Genomic DNA, 12250 nt, shown 5'->3' on the forward strand with positions numbered 1-12250 from the left:
AAGTAGTCACTACACATATCGGATGGCATTGAAAGTATGGCTTGAGCTTCCTAGAGGCACTTACCAGTGCCAATGCCAACTTTTCCAAGTGGGGATAACGGATCTCCGCATCCCCTAAACTTCTACTCACATAATATATAGGGAATTGTGTACCTGATTCTTCTCGGACCAAAACACCACTTACCGCTACCTCGGAGACGACAAGGTAAAGAAAAAGTTGCTCGTCCATTTTTGGTGTGTGCAGTAGCGGCGGGCTGGACAAGTACCTTTTCAATTCTTGCAAAGCTCTTTGATACTCTGTTATCCAAACGAAGACATTCTTCTTCTTTATTAAGGAGAAAAAGCGGTAACTCTTATCCGAGGACCTCGATAAGAAACGACTCAGAGCCGCTATCCTTGTTATATCCCGTAATTTTATACGTCGAGTTATTCGCAAGAGAATCGACTCAAGTTAAAGATGGGATCATTTTCGGGCACGAAACAGAAATCTTTAATTTCCGGTCTCTATTAGAAAATGAATTGCTTATGAATTTTACTTAGTGTAAAAATATTAATGGAAAGTTGGGATTAATTTACCATGATTAGATTATTAAGTGGGGATTAGTGATTAATTAATCTAATTATCGAAAAGTTGGCCCCACGACACGTGGCGAGATTTGGTTGGACTTGAATAAAGATGGACACATGTCATGAAAATTGACACATGTCCACTTTGTAAAGATAATATATAAGTATAAGTGGATGACTAAGTCATCACATATTCCACAAATTAATCTTGCAAATTAGGTTTTAGAGAGAAGGGCTCTCAAGCCTAGAGAGAGAAAGAAGTTCCCGCGCGCACTATTCACGGGCGGCGTTACTGTTCACGGCGCACTATTCACGGCGGCGCTACTGTTCACGCCGCCACTGTTCACGGCCAGCCCGTTTTTGCCCCCTTCTACACAATTAATTGGAAAGATTTGAAGATTAAGAGGAGGAAAAAGATGGAGCTCATGGTAGCCATGGCAACTCACGACCATGGCTTTCTTGAAGACATTTCATGGTGAAAAATTAGAGCTTGTCTCTAAGGTAAGATTTAATTCTTTTCTACATGTTTTGGAGGTAGTTTAGACTTGTATAGCTTGGTAGATGTGTGTTGAATACAAACGGGTTATGTATGTTGATGTTGAATTATAAATTGAGTCGTGTAAGGGGGGTGTTTTGAGTAAGAATGAGGAATTGATTTTAGTAGCATTATGTAGGAATTAAATGGTTAAATTTAAAGTTGTGTTGTTTTATGGACATATTGCTATCCTTGCTAAATTGAAAGGATTGAGGGTATGATTATGTTCATATGATTATTGTTGTTGTTATCATGGGTTATGTGATGAGAATGAAGGAAATTAATGGTTAGAAACTTTATAGAGGTCGTGTGGGTGTGTGAAGAGGAGTGTGGCTGTGAGCCATAGTAATGAAAGAGAATGGTGAATTAAAATTTATTTAGCTTGTTAGAGGTGTCGTTGTGACATTGATGACGTAGATAAAGGGTTAACGAGATGAGTTGGTGTTGAAATTGGTTGTATGTTGTTATGAGAAATTATGTGATTTTTATATAATTTTTATGCAATTATGAAAGTAAGATGCTAAATGTGAACTATGGTTGTTATTAATGAATTTGGAAGAAAACAATGCGATTTGGTAGTTTCGTTGCAATTGTAGAAGTTTCGAATGGAATATGGAAATGGGCGGAATGGTTCGAATCCTTGGATATTGTTTAAAATGTTATTGAAATATGTTTGGGTAATCTTGAGTTAGTTAATGAATATGGAAAAAAATGTTGATATTAGTTGGATGGTGTGAAGTTAGAATGGAAGAGTTACATTATGTGGAAAGGAAGGGAAATTTTTTTGGATTGTTGGAAATGTTGTATGAATTGCTTAGAATGTCTTTAAGTATTGTTGGTATGGATTCGGGTTAGTATTTAAATATATAAGCATCGATGTTGGCTTGAAGGTAAGTCGTCGAGTTGAATTTATGAAAGTTGTTGAATGATGTAAAAGAGAGTTACTATTATTATTTTGCCTTTCGAATTGGTTATCAATGTTACTAGGTTGGTTATTGTGGTTGTTGTTGTTGATTTTGGACGAGTTAAATTCTCGGGTTGGCCTATTTACATGGGAAATGCTGCCCAAATTTCTGTAGAATTTAGAATTAGTTTGGAATAAATGGCTTAAGTACCTATGGCTAATGTTTGATATTCGTTGGCGTATTCATAGGCCTTGGGGAGCCCGAGACGTAGGTTGGGATTAACTTTAGTTGGGCAAACTTGGAGCGCGTACGAGGTATGTAAAGCAATCTTTCTTTCTTTTGGCATGCCTTAGTTTTGGATAGGCTAGATTACGAGCCTTTAGGAAAATCCTATGATTCGAAATCCGAGCATGATATGATCTATATATATTCCTTGGCACTCTTATGTTTGATTTGATAAAAGTATGAACCATTACGTCTTTGAAATAATCGCTTTCCGAACTTTGCATAAAAAGGTTTCACTTTAAAGAATTTCGTAATTTGTGAACGCCATATGTTTCACAGAAAGGCTCGGATTGCTTCAATATTTTTATAGAAGTTTATATGGCATATAATGAGTATATTTTCTATAGGCGGGCCCGACTCGGGTCAATGCCCGTCCGTGGATCCCGCGACTTTCCTTTATGTAATTCAGACGACTTTTGAAAGAATTTGGCATGATTAACATTTCGAATTTCAAGTATGGTCATTTACTTATATTTGAGTCTATGATAATGGTTTTATGCATATGGTTACTCATGACTCTGCTCGTGCATTCTGTTATATCTTTCGCCGGTTCCCGGGCCGGTTCTGTTATCGTGCGCACTTTGATATACTCCGGAGTTATGCTGTGTTTATGGTTCACCGAGCTACTCGCAAAAGAGGGTCGGGTTCCACCTATATTTGGTGTTATGCTGTGTATGGCGTTATGTGGTGATGTGATATGTGACGGGGATACGGAGATTTGAAACTTTCTGGTGTTATGCTGTGTTATGGCGTCATCGACGGGTGGGCGACCATATTCTTCTGTATCCTATGCATTACTTACATATTTTTGAAAGTAAGCAAATTTTGATATGTTGGATTTGCACTTATGTTTGGTACTTCCATTTCGTTTATGTCTCAGATTTGCTTTCTGTATATTCTACTTTGCATACTCAGTACATATTTCGTACTGACCCCCTTTCTTCGGGGGGCTGCGTTTCATGCCCGCAGGTACAGACGCACAGTTTGGTGATCTACCCATTTAGGACACCCTCTTCTGCTGTTTGGAGTGCTCTTCTCATTTCAGAGCACACATTTTGGTATATATTCGTTCGCTATGTATATATGTATTTGTTCAGGGGCACGGCGGGGCCTTGTCCCGCCATATGATTCGGTTTGTCTGTTTAGAGATCTGTAGACGTATTTGTGGGTGTGTGTGCCTACTTCTGTACGGATGTGTTTGCATGACTCTATTCGTTATGGCAGCCTTGTCGGCTCGCACATGTATATGTTGTTCTGTTGGCCCTGTGTGGCCTTTGTTGGTATTTGCTGTGTACAGGGTTATTTTGGATAGTCCGAAAAACAAAGGAAACTCTGCCGAAATTTTCTTTGAAAATCTTATAAATTTGAAACACCGCCTTGTCGACTTCTGTTATATACCTGGATGGGTTTGATATAATCTGAGGCAGTGTTTGATATTTGTGTCGGTATAAGTTATCTGTTTGCCACTCGGATTTGTGATTGTGTTCGGGTGCCCAATTCGGGCACTAGTCACGGCCCACGGGGTTGGGTCGTGACAGAAGTGGTATCAGAGCGGTTTGTCCTCGGAATGTCTACAGACCGTGTCTAGTAGAGTCTTGTTTATCGGTGTGTTGTGCACCACATCTATAAACATGAGGCTACAGGACATTTAGGATGTTACCTTTCTTTGGATCTTAGATCGTGCGATAGAGCCAGCCGTAGGAAATGAATTCCTTTTTTGTTACTAACCCTTGATTTCAGCCGAAGAACGGTATCGACAGAAGACAGTGACTGATGATATGGGAAGCTACACAGTACACAGGTAAGTAATGGTGCGAAAAAGGTGTATTGGGGAAGTTATTTGAAGTATGATTAAAAATGTAAAGTGAAGATCGAAAAGGGCAATAAATAGGAAAATGCCACCGGTGTCATTTGAGTTATGTATGTAAGGTAAGTCTCGACATCTGTATACTTTTACTTGAAATTGGGAGCCCTGTGCAGCTATGATACGATATAATGTATACATATATATATATATATATATATATATATATATATATATATATATATATATATATATGTTGGCCCTGTGAGGCATTGTTGGTATTTCCTGCGTCCAGGTTTTGGGATAGTAAGAAATACAGAGGAAATACTGCCAAAATTTTCCTAGAAATAAAAGGAGGATGAGATATGAAAAGCAGAATGAACCAAGAGAAGGAAAGACTACGACTAAGATTGGATATATTTTATACAAGGTGTACAAGAATATTGGTATGCTAAGAAAGAGACTACATGTGATAGCAATGAAAGAGATTCCCCCGAAATTTTTGTAAGACCCTATGGGACAAGTTTAACATTCGAGGACGAATGTTCTAAAGGGGGGGAGGATGTTATATCCCGTAATTTTATACGTCGAGTTATTCGCAAGAGAATCGACTCAAGTTAAAGACGGGATCATTTTCGGGCACGAAACAGAAATCTTTAATTTCCGGTCTCTATTAGAAAATGAATTGCTTATGAATTTTACTTAGTGTAAAAATATTAATGGAAAGTTGGGATTAATTTACCATGATTAGATTATTAAGTGGGGATTAGTGATTAATTAATCTAATTATCGAAAAGTTGGCCCCACGACACGTGGCGAGATTTGGTTGGACTTGAATAAAGATGGACACATGTCATGAAAATTGACACATGTCCACTTTGTAAAGATAATATATAAGTATAAGTGGATGACTAAGTCATCACATATTCCACAAATTAATCTTGCAAATTAGGTTTTAGAGAGAAGGGCTCTCAAGCCTAGAGAGAGAAAGAAGTTCCCGCGCACTATTCACGGGCGGCGTTACTGTTCACGGCGCACTATTCACGGCGGCGCTACTGTTCACGCTGCCACTGTTCACGGCCAGCCCGTTTTTGCCCCCTTCTACACAATTAATTGGAAAGATTTGAAGATTAAGAGGAGGAAAAAGATGGAGCTCATGGTAGCCATGGCAACTCACGGCCATGGCTTTCTTGAAGACATTTCATGGTGAAAAATTAGAGCTTGTCTCTAAGGTAAGATTTAATTCTTTTCTACATGTTTTGGAGGTAGTTTAGACTTGTATAGCTTGGTAGATGTGTGTTGAATACAAACGGGTTATGTATGTTGATGTTGAATTATAAATTGAGCCGTGTAAGGGGGGTGTTTTGAGTAAGAATGAGGAATTGATTTTAGTAGCATTATGTAGGAATTAAATGGTTAAATTTAAAGTTGTGTTGTTTTATGGACATATTGCTATCCTTGCTAAATTGAAAGGATTGAGGGTATGATTATGTTCATATGATTATTGTTGTTGTTATCATGGGTTATGTGATGAGAATGAAGGAAATTAATGGTTAGAAACTTTATAGAGGTCGTGTGGGTGTGTGAAGAGGAGTGTGGCTGTGAGCCATAGTAATGAAAGAGAATGGTGAATTAAAATTTATTTAGCTTGTTAGAGGTGTCGTTGTGACATTGATGACGTAGATAAAGGGTTAATGAGATGAGTTGGTGTTGAAATTGGTTGTATGTTGTTATGAGAAATTATGTGATTTTTATATAATTTTTATGCAATTATGAAAGTAAGATGCTAAATGTGAACTATGGTTGTTATTAATGAATTTGGAAGAAAACAATGCGATTTGGTAGTTTCGTTGCAATTGTAGAAGTTTCGAATGGAATATGGAAATGGGCGGAATGGTTCGAATCCTTGGATATTGTTTAAAATGTTATTGAAATATGTTTGGGTAATCTTGAGTTAGTTAATGAATATGGAAAAAAATGTTGATATTAGTTGGATGGTGTGAAGTTAGAATGGAAGAGTTACATTATGTGGAAAGGAAGGGAAATTTTTTGGATTGTTGGAAATGTTGTATGAATTGCTTAGAATGTCTTTAAGTATTGTTGGTATGGATTCGGGTTAGTATTTAAATATATAAGCATCGATGTTGGCTTGAAGGTAAGTCGTCGAGTTGAATTTATGAAAGTTGTTGAATGATGTAAAAGAGAGTTACTATTATTATTTTGCCTTTCGAATTGGTTATCAATGTTACTAGGTTGGTTATTGTGGTTGTTGTTGTTGATTTTGGAAGAGTTAAATTCTCGGGTTGGCCTATTTACAGGGGAAATGCTGCCCAAATTTCTGTAGAATTTAGAATTAGTTTGGAATAAATGGCTTAAGTACCTATGGCTAATGTTTGATATTCGTTGGCGTATTCATAGGCCTTGGGGAGCCCGAGACGTAGGTTGGGATTAACTTTAGTTGGGCAAACTTGGAGCGCGTACGAGGTATGTAAAGCAATCTTTCTTTCTTTTGGCATGCCTTAGTTTTGGATAGGCTAGATTACGAGCCTTTAGGAAAATCCTATGATTCGAAATCCGAGCATGATATGATCTATATATATTCCTTGGCACTCTTATGTTTGATTTGATAAAAGTATGAACCATTACGTCTTTGAAATAATCGCTTTCCTAACTTTGCATAAAAAGGTTTCACTTTAAAGAATTTCGTAATTTGTGAACGTCATATCTTTCACAGAAAGGCTCGGATTGCTTCAATATTTTTATAGAAGTTTATATGGCATATAATGAGTATATTTTCCATAGGCGGGCCCGACTCGGGTCAATGCCCGTCCGTGGGTCCCGCGACTTTCCTTTATGTAATTCGGACGACTTTTGAAAGAATTTGGCATGATTAACATTTCGAATTTCAAGTATGGTCATTTACTTATATTTGAGTCTATGATAATGGTTTTATGCATATGGTTACTCATGACTCTGCTCGTGCGTTCTGTTATATCTTTCGCCGGTTCCCGGGCCGGTTCTGTTATCGTGCGCACTTTGATATACTCCGGAGTTATGCTGTGTTTATGGTTCACCGAGCTACTCGCAAAAGAGGGTCGGGTTCCACCTATATTTGGTGTTATGCTGTGTATGGCGTTATGTGGTGATGTGATATGTGACGGGGATACGGAGATTTGAAACTTTCTGGTGTTATGCTGTGTTATGGCGTCATCGACGGGTGGGCGACCATATTCTTCTGTATCCTATGCATTACTTACATATTTTTGAAAGTAAGCAAATTTTGATATGTTGGATTTGCACTTATGTTTGGTACTTCCATTTCGTTTATGTCTCAGATTTGCTTTCTGTATATTCTACTTTGCATACTCAGTACATATTTCGTACTGACCCCCTTTCTTCGGGGGGCTGCGTTTCATGCCCGCAGGTACAGACGCACAGTTTGGTGATCTACCCATTTAGGACACCCTCTTCTGCTGTTTGGAGTGCTCTTCTCATTTCAGAGCACACATTTTGGTATATATTCGTTCGCTATGTATATATGTATTTGTTCAGGGGCACGGCGGGGCCTTTTCCCGCCATATGATTCGGTTTGTCTGTTTAGAGGTCTGTAGACGTATTTGTGGGTGTGTGTGCCTACTTCTGTACGGATGTGTTTGCATGACTCTATTCGTTATGGCAGCCTTGTCGGCTCGCACATGTATATGTTGTTCTGTTGGCCCTGTGTGGCCTTTGTTGGTATTTGCTGTGTACAGGGTTATTTTGGATAGTCCGAAAAACAAAGGAAACTCTGCCGAAATTTTCTTTGAAAATCTTATAAATTTGAAACACCGCCTTGTCGGCTTCTGTTATATACCTGGATGGGTTTGATATAATCTGAGGCAGTGTTTGATATTTGTGTCGGTATAAGTTATCTGTTTGCCACTCGGATTTGTGATTGTGTTCGGGTGCCCAATTCGGGCACTAGTCACGGCCCACGGGGTTGGGTCGTGACAATCCTTCCGGTAAGCCTCTACACTCCTTTGACGTTATTCACCACCTCGATATCCTCAATGGTTTTGATCTTATCCGGGTTGATTTCAATCCCTCGGTTTGACACCATGAAACCCAAAAAATTTCCAGAACAGATACCGAAGGCACATTTTTTCGGGTTAAGCTTCATGTTGTACTTGCGGAGTACATCGAAAGTTTCCTGCAAATGCTTTAAATGGTCCTCTGTTTCCAGGGACTTGACCACCATGTCGTCAATATAAACTTCTATTGTTTTCCCTATTTGTTCTTCGAAAATTCCGTTAACTTGGCGTTGGTAAGTTGCACCGGCATTTTTTAATCCGAAAGGCATGACATTGTAACAGTAAGTCCCATACCGGGTAATAAAGGATGTTTTCTCTCAATCCTCCGGGTGCATCCGGATTTGGTTATACCCAGAGTATGCATCGAGAAAACTTAACATCTCATGCCCGGCCGTCGCATCGATTATTCTATCGATGTGAGGCAATGGAAAAGAATCCTTCGGGCATGCTTTGTTTAGATCTTTATAATCAACGCACATTCGAAATTTATTACCCTTTTTCGGCACCACTACTACGTTAGCTAGCCAGTCCGGGTACTTTACCTCCCGGATAGAGCCTATTTTCAAAAGCTTCGTTACCTCATCCTTTACGAAGGTGTGTTTTGCCTCTGCCATGGGCCTTCTCTTCTGCTTCACCGGGGGGAAACTCCCGTCTCGGCTGAGCTTGTGAGTTGTTACCTCCGGTGGCACACCTGTCATATCTATATGGGACCATACAAAGCAATCGGCATTAGCTTAAAGGAATTTAATTAACTTGTTCCTGAGCTCCGAAGTTAACCCCGTGCCCAGGTATACCTTTCTATCCGGTAGATATTCGAACAAGATGATTTGCTCCAACTCCTCTACTGTTGACTTGGTTGCATCCGAGTCATCCAGCAGGACAAACGATCTGGGTACACCGAAATCATCCTCTTCATACCCCGGGTCCAACCCCTTCTGCTCCGTTGTCGAACCCGTGTACTTTAGTTGCTATTTGGAGTCCTTGCCCCCAGTTGACTCATCTTCTTTTTTATCCAGTTTTTTGGGAAGAGGCGATGCTCCTTCGACCGCGAACATCTCCCTTACAGCGGGTTGTTCGCCTCGGATGGTTTTTATCCCCTCCGGGGTCGGGAATTTCAGCAGCTGATGTAATGTCGATGGCACGGCCCTCATGCTATGTATCCAAGGTCTACCCAGCAATGCATTATACTTCATATCTCCTTCGATTACATAGAACACCGTTTGTTGGATAGTGCCATCAATGTTGACCGGCAAAGAGATCTCCCCCTTCGTGGTTTCACTCGCTATGTTGAACCCCCTGAGCACTCGGGTCACCGGTACGATCTGATCGTGTAGCCTTGGCTGTTCAACCACTCTCCACCGGATGATATTGGCCGAGCTACCTGGGTCAATAAAAATACGTTTAACTTGTGATTTAAAAATAAGAATAGAGATTACCAATGCATCATTGTGCGGTTGAATGATGCCTTCTACATCCTCGTTGTTGAAAGAGATGGAACCCTCAGGTAAGTAATCCCGGCTGCGCTTCTCACGCACAATAGAAACCTTCGTCCATTTCATCACCGGACCTCGAGGGGTATCGGTACCTCCGATTATCATGTTGATTATATGGTGAGGTTCTACTGGTTCGGCCCGTTTATGAGATTCCCTTTCCTTGTAGTGGCCTTTAGCCCGTTCACTTAGCAGTTCTCGGAGGTGGCCATTCTTCAGTAACCGAGCCACCTCCTCTCTTAGCTGGCGACAGTCTTTAATTCTGTGTCCGTGGGTTCCGTGATATTCACACATCACGCTCCGGTCCCGTTGGCCCGGGTCTGACCTTAGTGGTCTCGGCCATCTCGCTTCCCCGATACAACCAACAGCTGAGACGAGGTCCGAAGTGTTGATGTTGAAGTTGTACTCCGATATCCTTGGCAAGTCTTTGTTGCTGGCCGATCTTCCGGCATCGCTCCTAAATGAGAGACCTCGACTGTTCGACGAGCGCTCGGCCCGTTTATCACCCCGACCGGAGAATTGACTCGGGCCAACCCTTGATTTTTCCAACCTGAAGCTTGGCTTTTCCAAATGAGAGTATGGCCGATACCTTTCCCTCGATGGTCTGGACTCCGACTCGTAATTCTTTCGCGATCTCTCCGAGCATTTTCTCATATTCACGGGCCCCGGGGGAAGCTCGAGTTGATCATCTTCTACCCGAATCTTTGACTCGTATCTGTTATGGACATCCGCCCAGGTCACAGCCTTGTATTCCAGCAAGTTTTCTTTTAGTTTAAATGAGGCCGTTGAGCTCCGAGGATTGAGCCCTTTGGTAAAAGGTTGTGCAGCCCATTCCTCCGGAACCGGAGGGAGCTCCATTCGTTCCCTCTGGAATCGGTTGACAAATTCACGAAATAACTCATCATCCCTTTGGGCTATGCGAAAAATATCTGCCTTACGGGCCTGCACCTTTTTGGCATCGGCATGAGCTTTTATGAACGCATCGGCGAGCATTTCGATGGAAGTGATTGAATGCTCGGGCAGATGGTCGTACCAAGTCAATGCTCCCTTTGACAGAGTTTTCCCAAACTTTTTCAGCAACACGGATTCAATTTCATCCTCTTCAACATCATTGCCTTTTATAGCACAGGTGTATGAAGTCACATGTTCCTGAGGGTCCGTTGTGCCGTCATATTTCTGGATATCCGGCATTTTGAACCTCTTCGGGATTAATTTTGGAGCTGCACTCGGAGGAAAAGGCCTCTGAATGTACCTCTTCAAATCCGGTCCTTTCAGAATAAGCGGAGCCCCCGGGATTTGGTCCACTCAAGAGTTATATGTTTCCACCCTCTTCTCGGTCGAGTCTACCCGCTTCGCCAATGTTTCGAGCATTCTCATAACTTCGTTGGATGAACCAGCTCCGGACCCATTGCTCTTGACCATCCGCGTCTCGTCCCTTCTGAGTTCAGCAACACCTTTCGTCCTCTCCGGGGTCGTTTTATCACTTTTGCTTTGCAGCTGGGCTATTGCGACTCCTTGTTCGGTAATAGCTGCTCTCTGTTCCTGCAACATTTCAAAAATTAAACGTAAGTCAATATTATCATCTGGACAAAGTAATTGAATTGTGAGTATTTAAAGGATCGGTGGCCGGCGGGGCGGCGTTCTCCTGATTCACGGTGTTTTGCCGGTTGAGGCCCTCCCTCGAATTAACGGGGTTTGGATCGGCGGGATTTGCTGGTAATCCTCATGGCCCACTGTCTTTATTTTCAGCCACAGTCTCGTTGTTGTTGACGTGACCAGATTGTCCACTGTTAACCATTTGGTCCATTTTTTACGAACAAAAGATTTTTTCGATCCTAGCGAGTAAGTGATAGAAACCAAGGTCAAAGACCACTATCATCCTAGCCCAACGGTAGGCGCCAAACTGTTTATCCCGAATTTAGGTAATCAATTGAATTTGTGAGTGAGCTTTAATTTATTTGGTTGGAAGAGAATATATATATATGGATCTGCTGCGAGCAAATGAATAATAATCGATGATTTACACTAAATGTATATATTAAATAAAGTATGAATATTGTTTGATTGAATAAAGCTAAAGAAGAACACACTAAATCCGGACCAAAATCAGGGAATGAGAGGGAGATATTTTATATATTTTGCTATTACAATGTTCTAGATCTGAAGAAGCCAACCCCCAAAAGTAGGGAAATGTCCCCTATTTATAGTTTTTCCTTGTCGGCCTTATACAACATCAAGCCCATTTGAATAAAGGAAACCCTAAAAGGATAAGGTTGAGTCGTACGGTCTGACACCCGTACGACTGGCAGTACAATGTGGCAGAATGGTCTTGACGCGTGGCATTTATGTAACGGATTACCCGGACCAACGGCCACAATCTACCCGGCTATGGAAAAACCGGACCAAACGATTTCCTTCGTTTTCTTCGGATCAGCCACTCCTAGTGCGATACCTCCGGTCCGAAAGAAAGTCTTCATGCTCTTGCTTGTTTCTTTCTTCCCTCGATTCCCGGTCTCACCGGTCTAGAATAAGTCCGATTTTTACCGTATACACTAACAGTTTTTATACCTAGTCAAAATGTTACACCTCGGAAA

General features: G+C 41.1%; 2 long non-coding RNA genes across 2 annotated transcripts; both read left to right on the forward strand.

The window, feature by feature from the left end:
* Nucleotides 1-402: 402 nt before the first annotated feature.
* On the forward strand, nucleotides 403-3669 carry LOC132602544 (uncharacterized). The gene is made up of 3 exons (XR_009567831.1): nucleotides 403-1068; nucleotides 2256-2321; nucleotides 3262-3669. It is a non-coding gene; the product is annotated as an uncharacterized LOC132602544 (long non-coding RNA).
* Nucleotides 3670-5218: 1549 nt separating this feature from the next.
* On the forward strand, nucleotides 5219-8043 carry LOC132602618 (uncharacterized). Its single transcript, XR_009567855.1, has 3 exons — nucleotides 5219-5328; nucleotides 6515-6580; nucleotides 7521-8043. It is a non-coding gene; the product is annotated as an uncharacterized LOC132602618 (long non-coding RNA).
* Nucleotides 8044-12250: the final 4207 nt, after the last annotated feature.

This window comes from Lycium barbarum, chromosome 1 (genome assembly GCF_019175385.1).
Source record: "Lycium barbarum isolate Lr01 chromosome 1, ASM1917538v2, whole genome shotgun sequence".
NCBI lineage: Eukaryota > Viridiplantae > Streptophyta > Magnoliopsida > Solanales > Solanaceae > Lycium > Lycium barbarum.